Source organism: Triplophysa rosa, linkage group LG25 (assembly GCF_024868665.1).
Source record: "Triplophysa rosa linkage group LG25, Trosa_1v2, whole genome shotgun sequence".
Lineage (NCBI taxonomy): Eukaryota > Metazoa > Chordata > Actinopteri > Cypriniformes > Nemacheilidae > Triplophysa > Triplophysa rosa.
In genome coordinates this window covers 4,787,736-4,804,468 of record NC_079914.1, presented here as the reverse complement: position 1 = coordinate 4,804,468, position 16,733 = coordinate 4,787,736, and the positions used below count along the sequence as shown (strand labels likewise).

Genomic DNA, 16,733 nt, shown 5'->3' with positions numbered 1-16,733 from the left:
TTTTATTCCGATTAATCGCGATTTATCGTCGAACAGCACACCTCGTAAACTAGTTACGATTTGTATTGAGATTGTGTTCATAAGTGTGTTAAGTAAAGGCAAATATGAAAAGAAATACATTGATCTGGCCCATCTTCTATTAGAAATGTGAACTTAAGCTCACGCATACTCGCGAGTTGTCGTCGATGTGACGCGGCATCGCCCGATGCGCGACCCCCTTTACGTATGACGTATCATCTGACATATGCATCAGCCTGAATGTTTAAAGTCATGTAATGTAAGTCAAAACTTCTCCTGTTATGTTCCACAGAGGAAAAAACGAAAGTAAATAACGCAAGGATTTGTGGGCCAACTGTTTCTTTAATTAATTTTTCCATGCGGCAATGAGAGAAAGCTCATCATTTATTAAAGGACATTGTTAGTTGGAGAGATTCAAGGGAAAATATCTCACACTAATTAACATGTGTCTGTGTTTCAATTAACAATGACCTCAATCTCTCAGAAAGCAGAAAAATAAGGGGCCGCTTGTTCGGAACAGTGGGCTGCTCAACTCCTACCCGCTCGCATGAAACAATATATGTATTCTCTCTCTATGAAAGGAACGTTCTGTTGGAAATTATACAGAGTACAAGTTTGTAAAAATCGACAGCACAATTACACAATTCTCACTAACAGTCAATATCAAGTAAAATCCTAAACATCTCTATGTGCTTTTCATCCAAACCACAATAAGTTCCACACCCTCGCGAGTCAAACGTGTCAAAATCATTTTGCTTTTTGATTGCAACCCTGCCAGTTCGCTTTGAAACCAACGAAAATTGGAGAAAAATTCTCGGCGCTCTAAATTGCAACACCTTCCCTCTTCCAAAGAAACGCATTAAAAAAGTTGGAGGCAAAAGCACAACATTGACAGTGGGCGGCAAGGGGGGTGTTGTGACATTGATGGGAGCAGTGTTTCGACTGAAGAAGAGATGAGTGTCAAACAACACGCGCGACGGAGAACCGCTTCTAAGTTTAGATACAGTCTCTAGACAAAAGCAACAACCTTGGCATTTCGTTTAAAGCAGGCTGATATCAGAAGATGGCAAAACAGTGAGATGAGATATGCTTTCAGAATTAACATTCTTTTCTCCTCGCTTCTTTTCCGAGCAGAAGAATTGGCAGGTTGGAGTAAAAGCTAACCTTTGCTGTTTCTACGTCATAGACATCTGTGAAATTCATATGGCAACAATATAACATTTCAGAACTTAATATGTAGGAAAGAACGATCAGGACAACATAGTAAAACATAATAGCAATGAAATGTATACTTGTTTATTTTATTTATAAATTCATTTTAAAATCCAAAGCGTAGCTGTTTGCTATTGAATAAATTCTGTAAATCTGGGAAGTGTCATCTGTCAAAAATAAAATACATTGCACAAACCATAATTGTACCAGACAGGAAATTCCTCATGACAGATTTAGCTAAAGGAAGCACTATAGGTGGATTGTCTGGTGGAATAGTTGTCTCGGCACCCAACACGTTCTCAAAAGACAGCACGTTGTTTCTCTGTGAAGAGTCAATGGATCTCATTTGTTTACCTCACACGACTGACGTTAAGCCATTATTATACTATCAATCTGTCACTACACTCTTTTCCCTTTACCTAAAGGAACAGTTCACCAAAAATAAAAATGTTTTCTCCCTCATGTTGCTCAAAATCTGAGTCAATGGGGGTCAATGTTGTTTGGTTGTCAACATTCTTCAAATTATCTTCTTTTGTGTTCTGAAGATGAAAGAAAGTCATACAGGTTTGAAATGACAAGAGGGTGAGTAAATAACACCGATAGCCTCTCAAGTCAAAATAAAAACCTCATAAAATGGAATAAACCCTCTCAGTCCAAATGGTTTTGATAGCTTAAAGTCATGTTGCAGGCCTAAGGCCACATTTACTGATGCTACCATGCAACCAAACAGTCGATATCTTTTTACGGCGAATTTACAAGATGAGCTTGCACGAGGAGTCCGCTCTGCAAACTCGGAGCACAGAAACAGCAGAAACAAAGGAAAAATTTGCATGAACCACTAGCGTGTCACGCAGATAAACTTAGCATCCTCTGCCGAGTGAGCGCTCTTATCTTAAATGCTGGATTCCTCACAGACGCCTGCAGCGAGGCAGCGTTTTTGGTGGGATTGGGGGGGTTTGGACGGGGGCCGGGTTGTTTTGTGGGGCTAAAAATAGTGCGTCAGATCAGAATGTTGAGGAGAATATGGCCTCACGCAGATTAAACTGCTGTTAATCGTCCGTCTGCGATGGAGCGTGGGTGGGGGGCGGGGAGTGTTTGTAATGCCATTGTGTCACTTAAACACGGCAAGATCTCCCAGTTTGTTTAACGTGAACACGTCGTTTTTCTTTACCATGTCATTCATCACTTTTTTCCATCTCTTCTCATTTCCTCAAGCAGAGAGGCAATTTCTTTTTCTATAAACATGTTTTGAGGGAATATCGGTTTGAGGGGTCTCGAGTTGACAAGGGACTTAATCAAAGAACCAAAGCTAATGTGCTTTGCTGCAGATTTGTCAAAATCTTAATGGTAAGCAACCTACAGACATTTCCAGTTGAAACTAAATTTATGCAAGATGCCAAACACGGCTCGTTGGAATGCTTGATTCTCATTGGCCAGTCGCGACATTTGCAGGTTCGTTATTCCCAGATAACAACCGCTCAAAACTAATAACACGCAGTAACCCGGATGCTGCAAATCATTTTGACAGTTTAATATTACACAAAAAATAAATATATGTCTTTTAATAACATATGACATTATTTTTTACAAATGATTAAACCAAATTGCCTGAATTCGTGACATTTGAACGTCGTTTCTTACCTTAAAACCGAAACTAGACGGCTTTTCCTCATGGAAGGTCTGCATTCGGTAAAAATGGCCTAATAAAATATTTCAAAATCACAATTAATGTCCAACTGGACATTTCTCGTATGGCAAGTAGCAGTGTAATAAGCGGGATAATGTACAGGCAGCCGACTGTTATAGCGAAATAAGACCCTTTAGTGTGATACAAGACCTTCCTTATTTCAGCGATAACGACCGGCTGCCTGTACATTATCCCTTACATGATAACACGTTGAAGTTAAAATCAAATGGACTCATTTTAGATGGAGCTTGTGAGTGTAATGTTCTTATACAGACAGTTAGGACAGAGCTAACAACACGTCCCGGTACAAACTATTAATTTCCGAAGTTAACTTCAAAGGTAGTTTGTACAGACAGTCAAAACAGCGACGACAAAGATCACCATTCAATGATTCAGGCAATGAGAATTAGCTTCTCACATACCAAACAGTTTAATGCCACAAGGACACAAGAGTTTGGGTGAACTTGATGAGAAATGTTTGAGTTCATATTGAGATCAATAATATTGACTTTTGATTGCAGACTTGACAAATCTGATATTAGCATGCGAGATTGTCAAGATCTTATAAAGGAAACAAGATGTCTGGCTCTTTTTTCTTCGAGAAATATCCATGTAATCTCAATGTAGAAATAAACGAGACATTAAAGATCTTGATATTTTTTTCCTGATCACAAACAGACACTGAGTCCTAGATCATTTCGATTACAAAGATGCTCAGTCATTGTGGGGGTTCGTGTCTTGGTCAACCTAATCAATTAGAATAACCAAAATCAAATCACGTGTCCTGGAGGAATGATCAGCCAGGCAACCGGCCGTCTGTAATCTGTGAATTCTGTCTTAAACCACAGTCACATGCCATCCGAATGCTACAACTGAAGGATTTTATTGTTGAATGTTTCCAAAAATCCACATGGCGCTTTTTGTTCTTTGGAAAACCAATTACGTGCGGATGCTTAAAAACCCAGAAACCAAAACACTGATTAGAACCACCTATAAAGAAACATCAAGAACTTTATTTAATCACCATATAGCAACTCGAGATCCATATATTCAACCAAATCTTTAAAGTGCCTCGTGAACCATTTCAGAACCTTTATGTTGATTTTAGAGGAGACGTGAAGCTCTAAATCACTGCTCAGGCTTGCTCCATCCATTGCTTTGCATTATTGGTTCAACCGCCTAACCAGGTATTCAAATACACAAATAACTAGTCTAGTCTAATCTTCTCCATCACGTGCGCACCGCGGATAGGATTGCTGTTGTTTTTATGCTGTTAAATGTCCCTCATACGGCTTACTCCAAGAGACGTTCAATAAACGGTACATAAAACGTACATTAAAAAATGTAAACTGGACAGTTAGGCTCTGGATTAGTTGTTAAACTTGTATTCGCGGAGCTGAAACGGACCCGCACGCGACGCGAAACGCTTTTATTGCCATAACAACAGCAGCGCTTTCCTACGGGATATCAGCGCAAGTCCGGGTGTCATCCCTCTCACTTCTGATCGGATCGTGTTCGGACGCATTTGACAAAAGCTACATGCGACATTCGGACGTAAAAAAAGAGGTGTTACGTAAGGATGGCGTCTTACCTGTTAATAGCGAAGTTGAATAGAATAGCCTAACACGATGCGGATGTGGATGATAGATACTATATATTCCCTGCTGATGTCCACATTGTCAGTGCCAGCCGCTTACTGTATGAGAAAATCCCGATGTCAGAGACTGAGCGAGAGAGAGAGAGAGAGAGAGAGAGGAGGGGGGCTAAAAGAGATAGCACCATCCTATCCAATTACAGCAGACAAATGAGGGTTAAGAGAATAACAACGTACAACAATATAGCGAGGACGTCTAGCGCATTTGCTTCTCTTAAACCTGTCCTGTCTCGATTCTTTCACATGAATCCCAGGCTCGTCTCACATTATATTTATAATCTGGCGCAAGTGAACGAGTTGTGATAGACTTAATGATGGAGAACTGACTGAAAAACAAAGAGTCGACGGAAAGATTCGATTCAGGCAGAGTAAATAAAGAAATTCAATTCGACTAGTAGGGGAAAATGAATATCCGATCATCCAATCCAGTCAACGATTAACAAAAAACATCCTTAAATATGTGTTTATTTAATTTATTTAAAGGAATAGTTTACCCCCAAAAAAGAAAATTGTAAATCTGTATAATTTCTTTGTTCTTTTGAACACAAAGATATTTGGAAGAATTACATTTCTGGGACATCATTGACTACCATAGTAGGAAAAATGTAAAGGGGTCATATGGCGCGAATACGTGTTTTTATGTGTCTATGGTGTGTTATAAGTTGCCCATGCATGTATTAGACACATAAAATTGCAAAAATGAAAGTGTGGGAACAAAAGATGCATTCTATCTAAAAGCGAATGCTCACCCAGACCTGCCTGAAACGCCTCGTGTAACCACACCCCCACAAATCTAGTCAGTTCGTGGTATGAGTTGACTAAGACCGCCCAAATGTATACGCAAGTAAGGTGCACGCGCGTACCTGTCAGTACAATTGCTTTGGATCCTGATGTTCCAAATATGGTAAGAGGCGTTACATTTCCGTCACACGCTTGCAATATTCGACCAATCGCTGTGCACTGGTTAACTGGCCAATCATAGCACACCTCGCTTTTCAGAGCGATGAGCTTTGTAAAAAATCTGCGCGTTTCAGAGAGGCGGGGCAAAGAGGAGATACAAACATGCATGGTTTGTGGAAAATACAGCGTTTTTGAACCTTAAATCGTGTATACACATTGCATTACATCTAAAACAAACGATAATATTCGTTTTAGCCGTGTCACATGACCCCTTTAAATGGTAGTCAAAGGTGCCCAGGAACTGTTTGTTTTCCTAAATTCTTCAAAATATCTAATTTTGTGTTCAACAGAGCAAATATATATATATATATATATATATATATATAATTATTTTCTACTATGGTAGTGAATGATGTCCCAGAATTGAAAATTGCTAACATTCTTGCAAATAGATTTCTTTGTTTTTAACAGAACAAAGTCATTCATACAGGTTTGGAAAGACTGTGTTAGTAAATGGTAACAGAATTTTCATTTTTGGGTGAACTGTCCCTTTAAAAAGGGCTATTATTTATTATAGGACAGAACACGTCATAAAGGAGAACAGGTAGTTATCTTACAACAATAATAGGCTTTATGTAATGCTATTATAATTATTAGAATCTATTCAACTACCGATCTGTTATATAGACGGTTTCATCGGACACATGCGCCTGGCCCGAAGTTAACTTCCGGTCTGTGTTTGGTTATAGGTTTTATATAACAATTTATATTAGCCTATATGATCAATTTATATTAATTAATTTACGTTTATATTTTATTGTTTATTAATTGTTTTAAAAACTTGAGTTTATGAATGTCATTGTAATGTGTGATTTACATCCTTCATTTTTTATTTTGGTGACAAAATGGTTAACTTTAAACGTACGTTAAAACAATACTGATGATTTTCTCTCCCACCTTTTCCAGCGCTGATTAACTTTATAGCTAATTTGCTTGCTGAATAATTCAGATTTTTTAAACATTATAAAATCTATTTTCGTGATCAAACCTATTGTGGACTGATCTGTTAAAAACTATTGAGCTATTCAAAAGCCAGACTGATCAACTTTACTTCGACTTTCTGCATTATGCATTGTGTTTATCAACTATGAATGAATGAATAAATACATGAATATCAGTGGAAAGCCGACATGTCTAAAGAAACACTGCCCTCTAGTGGTATTATACAAATTAACATTGTGCAGTAATTTACAGTACAGTAGTTTGTCAATAAGCATTTATGACAATGAAAATTTCATTGCTTAACATACAACTATAAAAAAGTCATGAGATGACACTACTACTTCAATATATATATATATATATATATATATATATATATATATATATATCCAAAACAGTCTGCATAAATTCAATTAGATTGAAATGATATAAACAGTGTAAAGTTCAAATTGCTTTGCTTATTTCTTCTAACTCTACGTTTCCCTCGCAGGTTCACTTAAAACGTATCTTGTGCATGTTATTACTTTCTCCGGATCTTTTAATTAATTTTACAGGTGTAGAATTAAAGTCAACGATTGCCGTAAGCTACATTACTCAAAATTCTGTTGTCTTTTAACATGCTGGGTAAGGCCACTCAGTATCAGAAATCTTTCATTTCAGACAGCCAGGGATGATTTCAACAAAACACATGGCTTGTGAGGATTATTTATCATCCCAGAAATTTGCTGGATTACCTGCGCCTGTAAATTTCAATAGAAATGCAAAATGCTTGTGGAGTAAAAATTGATGTGACTACAGGTTACTGTTTTGCAGTGTGCAATGCTGTGCAGGATTATGATATTCTGTATAAATTCATAAATTAAATTTGATTATAATGATTTATCTATTTATAAATTATATTAAAAATACATGTTTTATTGTATATTTTAGCAAATGCAATATTTTATATGTTATGCATAAAGCACATTTCCAAACTATTAAGATTATAGATATATATAGAAATATACAATATACATACAGTACATTGCTGTGAAAATCTTTGGTCTGTCATACCATAGATCTTTAAATTAGTTACAACAACACAGTTATCTGTGTGTATAACTGGGTTGAAATCAATACACATGTATTTGAGTTCCTTGAATAAATTGTAGATGGTCATGTGACAATGAAAAATGGCCACATGTGCTTCTGTGTTATGTGTCTTTTTCTATTGTTGTACAGTTGTTTTAATCATTGTTAGCAACACCTGTAGTGAAGTAGTATAGTGTAGACATAGTAATGTATAAATCACAGAAGCTGTGGTGTAAACCTTACAGCACGCTTACAAGACAACATTTGATCATCATAACAGGTAGCCTAGTTGTGGCATGTAAATCCAACATACCCTATCCACTGTCAAAATATTTATAATCACAAACTATATATCTTTATAAACGTATAATAGCTCATATTGATACTATACAGTTCTAATATTTGACAACAGTTAATGGTAGAAAATAACATGTCTATGCATTTGTGCCAGTAGGCTACACATCAAAGCATGCAAAATATACCTGCATTAAACCTGCAAGTTACCATGACTTACAAAACTCCCTATTTTTATGGCGTATTTTATTATATTTGTATACATTATAAATGATGTAGTCCCCCGATGACTACTAACGGCCAATGACGGCCCAATCATAATGATTCCCTTTCCAAAATCGCGCTAGAAGACACCTGGTAGGCTACAACTCCTATGCATGCAATAAAATGTCGAGTTAAATTGTTTACAATTTTTAAATAATGTTTTATTCAGTGGAGTAGCAGACGGGCACGCTCTGTGGGCACCCGAAAATAAAATAAAATAAAATAAAATAAGTAACGTTAAATAACCTTGGCTTGGCCGAGTTGATGCTGCGCCGTACGATCCGACAGGCGGATGACATCAAAGTACCGCGAGAGCGATTCGAAAGCAAACTTTCTGTGGTATTTCGAATCACTCTCGCGGTACTTTGATGTCATCCGCCTGTCAGATCTTGTGGCGCAGAGTCAAGTCGAACAAGCCTGGCCCTAATTACTGCGCACCTGTTTGCCGATGATGTCTATGGCCTAAGCGTCTTTAGCCGTGTTATCACAGTGGCAAGTTACGAGGTCTTTTTCTAAATAAAATAAACTAATAAAATCCTGCTTGAGAAGCACAATGAGTCCTAACAGACTTTCCGATATTGCGATTCTAAACATTTAAAGTCAGCGCCAGCGTTACAGATAATATGAAGAACTGTGCAGAACAACACTAGACGAAAGGGGCGGTTTGGACATTTTTAAAGGTAAGATGTTTTATTGTAATGAATGAAGTAGGCGACATATGCAGCTTTAAACATGAACTCGTTGTATTTCCGTTTGACATATTCATTGTTTTATAGGCCTACATATAACCAAAAATTGTTTTGATGCAAGAAACACTAGTAATCGCATGGCTGCTATGCGATTTATAAGGGGCCGTTTACACGAGACCGTTTTCAACTGAAAACGCAATAAAATGTATGCGTCTTGGCCGTTCGTTTAGACGGAAACGGTGTTTGGGGGACTGAACACGCAAACTTTTGAAGACGGGTCTCTTGAAAACGCCGCCTTTTTCGTTTCCATAGCTGCGTCTGAATTCTCTCACTTGTTTACTCATTCCCTATTCCCTATATAGCGAATGATAAATAGTCCACTATATGGGGAAGAAGTGAATGAAAATGAGTGAAAGATTTCGGACACTGACGTAATTTAACCCGTGTCTGATAGTAGCCTACTGTTATGACATTCGTCATAACGCTTATAATGCACCTGTATGGCTTTATGGAATGTTTAATAAAATGGTTAAAAAAGTAAATTTTTACTTTATTTGTCACGTTTTTGTATTCGTTTTTTTATAAAGAGAAAAAACAACTGTTTGCCACGTTTATTTTATTACATTTATTACGTTTAATACAATTATTTAATATATTTAAAATAAAGCACCACTGTCTATACATTTATTTAATCTGTTTATTCTCAAAAAGTAGAAAATAACTGTCAACAAGAACAAAGTATAAGCGTGCATTCGTGGCATTAACCTGATATCTGTGGCATTAACCGTCACTCTCCACCAGTTGATTCTAATCCGACGATTGATTCGCGCTGTATCATGGGAAATAATGAGTGAACGAGTACACTCTTGATCAGAATGCATTGTGGGTAAAAAGTAGTTAACGAATGTAGGGAATGTTCACTCAGAATTCGGACAACACTACAAAATGGCGGACACCTGATATAGTGCACTATATAGGAGATAGGGGGAGAATCCAGACACAGCTCATGTAAACTGCAAGACGGAATTTTCCGCTGACGTCACGCGCGCGTATAGCCAAAACAATATGGCCGCTTCCCGTACTGTGAGCTCTCGCTGCTCGACTATGTATTAAAGTTTCCCCAGCAAAATGTGGATTTGCTGCACCAATAAGACCAGCGGAGACACACTATTTACATTCGCCAGACTTTAAACACACATATAGGCTACGTCGACCAACATTTTTTTTTTCGCCAACTACTTTTGCCTTATAAATATGCCAAGGCACGTCCTGTTCCTTTACACAACAACATCGCCATCCAGTGGCCTGGCGTGCATACTACAGCGTTTTTATCCGTGTAAATCCAGACAGTTTTGATAACGCTGTCATGTGTACGTGAAACTTTTCCGTCTTTCATCGTTTAAACGTGGCCTAAGGAAAAGATGCATAAAACCTGGGTGTTTTCGACTTCACGCTGTGTTGCCCAGACACAGAGCCGTTGAATATGAGAGTGACGACACTCGCGGAATATGCGAAATCGCGTCATGGAGCCTCCGATAGTTCCAAACATTGCAAACACACATTCTGTACAGTTGGTGAAATAACTAAACATTTATTATGGTGAAATAAATATTTTTACAATTTAACGAACCGGCAGTTGAAATTAAATGTTAAAATTAAACACAAAGATCATGTTCATATTACTCCCAAGATAAAAATCTGCGCAGACCGATTGGTGTGTGACATCACAGAACCGCGAGAGCAGGTAATTTGTTTAATTTAGAACAAACTCTCCTCTTATTTTAATATAAAAATTACATTTGTATACACATGTATACATCTTATAAAACTGAAAATAAAGACAAGAGTCATGTAATTCAGGAAGGTCATACTTGTTTAAAAGTACATGAAGATGAGCGAATGACAATACATTTTGTAGAGTGCAACTGGTTTTATTTGGTTGGTGTGTGATGGGAACAATGGAGTGGAGCTCTTTATATTGTTCCTTTTTTATGCCTGTATGGTTGGCATCTTCCTTTTGACGTGAACTTGATTTGTCTCTGGTAAACAGCTATAAATTGTTTTATGGGAATGATTTATTGTACCTGGCTTCGGTCAATTATAGCGTCCACCTGTACTTGTGTCTCATGTGCGGACAGCCATGAGAGATAGTCAGTGCCAGAGGAGAATGCGAGTCATTCACCACCACACACGTCCACACTTCACTGTGCTTACCAGTGAATCTGAGTGTAATGTGACTGAGGCGTGTGTCGGGTGTGAGAGAGAATTCTAGATACTGCACAGGTGCATAATAGCAGGCACTCTAGAGGTATTTTAGTGACATCCACACACAACAAATGCAAGCGGTATTGTGTGTGCTAGGTTTTTGTGGTAATCCCAAGGCACAAATAGTACAGTAATGCAATCGTGCTGGCTCTCGAGTCATTTCTTAACAACAGCTGCTGCTAGTGCTCAAAACGATTCTTACATTGATAATGCAATCAGTTTCAACATTAGGTTTATAGTAAAAGTGTAGCATTTAAATCTTTTTTAAACATCACTGCAATTTTCCAACAAATATCATGGTTATACTATAGATATTTTTGTGAGACTATAATAGGACTATATTTGTGGTTACTGTTGTTATTTTACAGCATTAAAACCCGTAGTGGTTACTAAAGTTTAACTGTGGCTCATTTTTGTAAGTGAACCCAAGAGTCCAAAGACAATTTCCGGATCATGTTTTTTTTTGTCTGGACCTTACAACAATATATTATTAATGTACCACTAAACTTGGTACACTAAAACTCACTAAAATTGGTGAACACAGTCGGTGCGTTCCAAACGGGATATATCGCCCTTGTTACGACCTCTAGGGGTAAGCCGTAACAGAAAAAGGAATATTTTCACACCAAAAAGTTGCCAAATAAACAATTTTCTTTTCTTTTCAAAGGGAATCTCTTCAGAGGCAGACAAGGCCAAAACAATAAACAAAAAAATCATTTTGTTTGAAAACTAAATAACCTCAAACCTAAATGAAGAAAACAAAATACCAATCAACTTACCTACCTCCCTCAACCATAAACAAAGTGACAAAAAAGATGTATATAAACAAAATGGCGTCTAACCCCCTACGTCCCTTAATTTGGCAATTTAGTATATACAAGAATATTTACAGTTATTTACAAAGTTTCAGAGTGTACATAAAACAGAATTAGCATTCAAATCGTAGTAAAAGCAGACAACATTCAGATAACAGGAGATTCAAGATTTAAAGTACAATAATAAACACTCCACCGATTCATGTCTCAGAATATAACTCTCTGGTACAACACTCACAATTAACGACGTCGAAGATATCAACAATAGCAGAAATTAGGCTACCAGAATGCTAGCGAAACACAAGTCAGCGAGGCTCAAAGGCCCTTGGTAAGCGTTTGGGGCCGTCTTTATATGCGTGGCCTGTGCACAGTAGGACCAATCACCATCTCCAGCTGGTAAACAGAGGCCACACCCATCTGGAACACAAACACGTCTACACACGCGAACAGAGATCAAGATACATACAAAAAAACACCATTCACAGATGCATAGACTTTATCAAGGTTCTAACACCCCCACCCAAAAAAATAAAACAATGTTTTACATATTTACACGGGACAGAGAATCAGCAATAACATTCTCAATACCTTTCTTGTGACATATTTGCAAGTTGTAACCTTGACAGATCAGAGACCATCGCATTAAACGATGATTAGCATTTGACATTTGTTGAAGAAAGGTTAGAGGGTTATGATCCGTAAAAATAGTAACGGGTTGTACACTTGAACCTATATACACTTCAAAGTGTTGCAAGGCGAGGATTAAAGCAAGGGCTTCTTTTTCTATAGTACTGTAGTTCAGTTGATGTTTGAGAAACTTTTTCGAGAAGAAACTGATTGGATGATTCAAACCATTTTCTCCAGTCTGTAATAAAACAGCCCCGACGCCTGTACAACTGGCATCAACTTCTAAAAGAAACGGTTTTCCAAAATGAGGGGCAACCAGCACGGGAGCACTACAGAGCAAAGTTTTCAGAGCTTCAAAAGCAGACTGACATTCAGGAGTCCACTTAAAAGAAACCGCTTTTCGGAGTAACCCTGTGAGAGGATTAGCAACAACAGAAAAATTTCTATAAAAACAGCGATAATAACCTGTAATACCGAGGAATCGCCGAAGTTCTCTCCTAGTTTTCGGGACTGGAAATTCGAGGATAGCCTGGATCTTTGAATTCAGAGGACGAACTTGACCACTACCGACTTCTTTACCTAGATATGTGACTGTAACACAACCAAACTCACATTTAGCTAGATTCAAGGTAAGATTAGCATCAGAGAAACGATTGAAAACTTCATCTATGCTCTTAAGATGATCTTCCCAAGTATCATCAAAGCAGACAACATCATCTAAATAAGCCTCACACTTAGAAACATTAGATAACACCTGAGACATTAATCTTTGAAAGGTAGCTCCCGCATTTCTAAGGCCAAAAGGCATAACCTGATATTGTAGGAAGACATCAGGAGAGCAAAGGCAGAAATTTCAGATGCACGCTCTGTAAACGGCACCTGCCAATAACCCTTAAGCAGGTCGAGTTTGGTCACAAATTTAGCATTTCCCACACGGTCTACGCAATCCTCCATGCGCGGCATAGGATAGGAATCAGCTTTGGTTAATGCATTTACCTTTCTGTAATCTGTACAGAACCTTGAAGCACCGTCTGGCTTGGGAACAAGAAGACATGGGGAACACCATGGGCTAGAACTAGGGACTGCCAAGTTATGTTACAGTAGATACTGTGTTTCTTGCCTCATCAATTCTCTCTTGAGTGGATTAACACGATAAGCCCGTCGTGTGATGGGAGCATGCGAACCAACATCAATGTCATGTGTTAATACTTGTGTAGTGGTGGGTAAATCACCAAACAAATTAGGATATCTCTTAATCACATTTTTGATATCAGCCTGGGCAGACATAGATAAGTGAGATAACGTTTCTGAATTGGACAAACGAGCAGAGGTAAATGTGGCACTATTCATTTTCAATCCATCGATTTCTGGTGAATATTCGGAGGGTGGTACAACTACTGGAGCAACAGTAAGGACCGAGGTCTTAACCTCAGAGCGTGCAACGTATGCCTTCAGCATATTGATATGACAGACACGTGATTTTCGCCTACGCTCGGGGGTGTAAACCACATAATCAGTATCACTCATATTCTCTTTAATCTCATAGGGACCGGTGAATTTCGCTTGGAGCGCTGAACCAACCACTGGAAGTAACACGAGAACGTTATCACCAACTTGGAAGGAGCGCTAGACAGCGTTTTGATCATACCGAATCTTCATTTGGACTTATGCAGACCCAAGCGAGCGTTTTTCCAGTTTCCACAACTGATGCAGTCGTTCGCGAAACTTACTAATATGATCTAAAATGTTCCTAGTAGGTGAGAGATGGTCGGACAAAAGGATTTGTTCCTGCAAAATCTTCAATGGACCACGCACAGTGTGTCCAAAGATCAACTCTGAAGGACTGAAACCAAGGGAAGCTTGAGTCGTAGTACGAATGGCAAATAATAACAGTGGGATTTCTTCATCCCATTCTTTTTCTTGTTCTACACAAAAAGTTCGGAGCATAGATTTGAGAGTTTGATGGAACCGCTCGATGGCACCTTGAAACTGAGGGTGATACGCACTAGATACTTGATGTTTGATGTTTAATTTTTTTATGACTTTGGCAAACACTTTAGACATGAAATTTGTTCCTTGATCAGATAGGATCAATTTCGGCACCCCAAAGGTAGTGTAGAATTTGACGATCGCTTTGACAATTGCATGAGCTTTAAGTAAACGCAGAGGTATCACTTCAGGATACCTGGTCGATGCACACATCAGCGTTAACAAGTAGGAATTTCCGGATTTGGTTTTGGGCAATGGCCCAACACAATCCATCAATACGCGCTCAAAGGGTTCACCAATAGCTGGTATCGGCTTCAATGGGGCTGGGGGAATAACTTGATTGGGTTTGCCAGATAACTGACATGCATGACATGACTTACAGAATTTAGAAACATCAGATTTCATTGAAGGCCAGAAGAAATGTTTCAACAAACAATCATAAGTTTTTCGAACTCCTACATGTCCAGAAAGTTCATGGTCATGTGCTACACTCAAAACTTGCTCTCGAAAGGGTTTTGGAACTACAACTTGAAAAGTGGTACCCCATTCATCGGTGGCATGATGATGAGACCACTTGCGCATAAGGAAGCCGTCGTCAACGAAATAGGCAACTCAATGCTCTGGCAAAACGTTCAACTCGACAGCAGCTGCAACACAGGAACACAGAGTTTGATCGGCACGTTGTCAATTAACATGGTTTTTCCAAATGGCAAATCATCACTAGGAAGTGCGCAAATTTTTACTTCAACTGAATCAACTTTTTCTTCCATCTCAGCAGAGTAGTTATTACACAAAAAGGTATTTGACAAATCTACAGTGTCTTCTCATTTCTGAGCTTGAGCTCGGGTCACCACACATGTGCTAAACACATCAGGAAACTCTTCCTGTAACTCATCTTCATAATGTACATCAGGAACATCTATAACTTCAGGTAAGCAAAAAACTTTGTTACCTGCTAGGTCATTTCCAAGTATAAGCGCTACACCTTTAACAAGTAACTCCTCCCGAACTGACAGTTTAACTTTCCCAGAAATAATTCCAGAATACAAATAGACATTGTGTAAAGGAATTTTAACTACTGAGAGGTCAATGCCTTGCACTAATACACTGGAACCACAGCTTGACTGCTCTGAAAATGGCAGCACACTTCCCAATATTATGGACTGAGAGGCACCAGTATCACGGAGGATGCGAACCTTTTTCATTTCAGAGTTTGCTTTGCTAAACCACACCATACCATCAAAAATAAATGGCCTAAATGCAGATTCAGTGGATGTATCTAGAATTTCTGGCTCGGGGAGAATATAGGACACTCCACTAATGCAACACTTTTATAAGTGTTTGTTTTCTTGCTAGTTTTACGTTTTAGCGTGGGACAGGTGGCAATGAGGTGTCCAACTTCATGACAGTAAAAACATTCACGGTTCTCCACATTTAAAGCACCTGAAGCATTTCTGGGTACTGTCGGAGAATCTTTAAAATTTCGGATACGATCCGCAACACATGGTTGTTGGATACACTACTTTATGTGTTAGTACAAACTCATCCGCAAAAACAGCGGCTTCAGAAATTGAAGACACTTTCTGCTCATTCAAGTATATCACAACTTTCTCAGGTAGACCATTCTTAAACTCTTCCAACAATATTAACTCTTTTAACTGCTCGAACGTACTAACCTTCTTTGCAGTGCACCACTTCTCAAAAAAATTGGCTTTGTCTCTTGCGAATTCAACGAATGTTTGACTGGTGGTTTTTACATGATTTCGGAATTTCTGTCTGTATGCTTCGGGAACTAACTCGTAAGCGCGCAACACAGCATTTTTCATTACCTCATAATTCAGGCTCTGTTCAAGTGTTAAGGCGGAACAGACTTCCTGTGCCTTCCCGACGAGTTTACATTGTAACAGGAGTGGCCAAATACTCTGTGGCCATTTTAAAGTTGCGGCAATGCGTTCAAAAACCATAAAATACGTGTCGACTTCACTCTCACGAAACAGTGGAACTAATGCAATTTGTCTACTTATATCAAATTCAGGTTCACTTACTTGTAAAGTGCAGTGAAGGAATCGGACTCGGAGTGGAAGCATTCTTAGGCGGTTATACAGGCATAACCACGCTGGGCGTATCAGCAGCTGAGGGGTGAACAAGTTGTTTAGTTTTTAGCTCCAGGTCCAGCTCTTTGAGCCTGATTGCTCTCTGGGTTTCAAGATCAACTGTGCGCACATGCAACGGTTGGCTCTGATATT

At 38.6% G+C, this 16,733-nt stretch overlaps 1 protein-coding gene across 3 annotated transcripts in view; it reads right to left on the bottom strand.

Moving 5' to 3' along the window:
• pcbp4 (poly(rC) binding protein 4) overlaps window positions 1-4,658 on the bottom strand; it is a 75,972-nt gene extending 71,314 nt beyond the window's left edge. Inside the window, exon 1 of one of the 3 annotated variants that reach the window (XM_057325889.1) lies at window positions 4,509-4,658. The gene's annotated coding sequence lies outside the window, so the exon portion shown is untranslated. The remainder of the gene's footprint in view (window positions 1-4,508) is intronic. The other 2 variants (XM_057325888.1, XM_057325887.1) reach the window with 2 other exon arrangements.
• Window positions 4,659-16,733: the final 12,075 nt, after the last annotated feature.